Source organism: Pteropus vampyrus, unplaced genomic scaffold (assembly GCF_000151845.1).
Source record: "Pteropus vampyrus isolate Shadow unplaced genomic scaffold, Pvam_2.0 Scaffold21, whole genome shotgun sequence".
NCBI lineage: Eukaryota > Metazoa > Chordata > Mammalia > Chiroptera > Pteropodidae > Pteropus > Pteropus vampyrus.
The window spans coordinates 5,602,109-5,604,611 of NW_011888802.1; positions in this window are offsets into that span (position 1 = coordinate 5,602,109).

A 2,503-nucleotide genomic window follows, 5' to 3' on the forward strand; every position below is an offset into this window, starting at 1 on the left:
TAAAAATATTCAAATAATATTTTAATAGATGATTTTAGCTCCTTTTTTGAGGGGGAAAATGTATTTTGGTTTGTATTCAAAACCATTAAGAACAAGTAATAATCCAGGTGCCTGAGCATCACAAATATATTTATACACAATCAATCTTCATAGAAAGCCATATTCATGTTTGTTTTAGAACCCTATCTTTCCTTATTATGTTTTGTAGCAATATTTTATTACCTGTTACAATAAGTTGTATGAAAAATCATAGAATGTTTACCAAGACAATTAGTTTTATTAAGTGTAGTATTATGATGAATAAATTTAGTTGAGGCATTAGAGATTATCAATTTCCCATGACTAATTCTTTTTAAATAGTATTTTAAGATTTAATTTGTAATTTCTGACTAGTTTAACACTAGAAAAAAAGGTTTAGTTTTATGTCTTAGTTTCTTTGACACAAATTAGAATTTGTCAGGTCCTTATCTTAAATTTTAATTTGTAATTTCTGACTAGTTTAACACTAGAAAAAAAGGTTTAGTTTTATGTCTTAGTTTCTTTGACACAAATTAGAATTTGGCAGGTCCTTATCTTAAATATTTTATTTCCTTTAACGCTTAACACATAATAGGAATTTAATAAATGTTCAATTTTGTTTTAATTTATAATAGATACTCAAATGTATTTAAAAGAGTAAATTAAAGCATTTACTCTTGCAATATTATAAATATATTGCTTCTGAGGTTACTCCACAGTTAGGGGCGATTGTTGAAAGAGATTTCTAAAATCTTTATCTTGAATTTAGTGATACATGGAAAATAATTGAAAACACAAATCTTTAACAGGTGAATATTACTAGAAAAAAAATCTCTGATTTATAGTTTTTGTCATTTTCCATGATGTAAATACTCTCATAATGGCCAATTTCAAGTTACCAACATGATGTCACTGAACTGAGAGCTGGAAAGAGATATACAGAAATAGGTCACCTAAGCTGATGCAAGTGGTCTCCTGGACATCAAGGGATCTATCATTAAAAATATGGATGCATCCCTAGTATCCAATATTTTATTACTGTGATTTTTAAAAATGAGGATATCAGTGTTACACTATGAATTTTAAAGAGAATATTTATATAGTAGTTCATATAAAACTGAATCAGGTGTCTGAAGTTTCAATGATGAATTTATTTTTTTCTGTAAGCATAAAAACATCAGAAACCCAGAATTATAGTTTTTTTTTTTTAATATTTGTCAATGCATTTTATATTTATCAATTATCATGTATTATCTGTCTGGATTCTTTTCAGATCTCTGCACATATCTCTAAGGTTCACGTTACTGAGTCTGTTCCATATATAAGTATATAAGACCAAGGTCAAAAATTACTTACCTAAATATTCAGACTTATCTGACAGTCATTTTACTCCATTCTAGCTAAACCATCTCAGATAGAAAAATACTCTTAACCTTAGTTTCTTGAATAAGAGCATTAAACAAAGGCTTTCACTACAAGTAGATTATTTAGGGGAAAAAAAATTCAGCGAGCAGGAGTTAGGCTCTTGGAGAGAAAACAGGGGATAATGAAAAGTCAGAACTAAGATGAACTGTTTAGTTGATCTTTAAAATAAATGATTAATGCTGGATCCATAGGGAGTTTCTGAGGAATTTATAAATTATGTTTTAGAACAGCCTGCTTAGAATGGAAAGAGAAAACACTTATTGTCTTCTCTTCACCTTTTCAATTAATGCTGGTCTCTTCTAAGTTGTATCAGAGTGAGCGTGGAATAGCTCTCAAGCTATCCACATGTTAGCATCAGACAAGCCCCAAGGCAGTGTTTGGCCTTAGGTGAGATGCTACTACTGGTTTTTGTCTCCAAAGTCTGTGTAAAGCTGATGCCTTTATTAGTGATGAGAACAAAAGGTAAAGCCAGAGGATTTTGAAGTGGTACACGAAAAATGTTTGACACAGAACCTATCCATTCTTAAAATATGTTCATTAACTAGAAAAATAATCTATAATACAATTGCTTATACTCATATAAGTGTGTAATATACTTGTTTCATGTGATTCAAAAATTTTAAAATGAGAGCACATGACATAGTTTGACATGAAACCGCTGACATAGAGAGAAGAGTTGCATCCCCTTCCACATTCAAATCAATTAGCATCAGCCTGAAAGACCTAAACATCGACAGTATAGTTATATTAGAACTAACCTAACATAATGGTATTTAGATAAGAAGGCAAATGTAAGGGATTATTGAAGAGATCTTTGCTCATCACCAGAAGCTCATCACCAGTATCATATATTTGTCTATACTCAGTTTCTTGGTTGAGGGTTTGGGTTAACAGTTTCATCTCTATCGTTTATGCAATCATTAAATGCCTTGGCTCAGAAACTCCACTTCTTTTGTCAAAACAGCCTGGCTCAAGCACACCATTTCCTCAAGCTCATGTGGTTTTTGTTAGAAATCTATTGTTCATATCCATATGACCCCAGTATGTTTCCTTCCAAAAT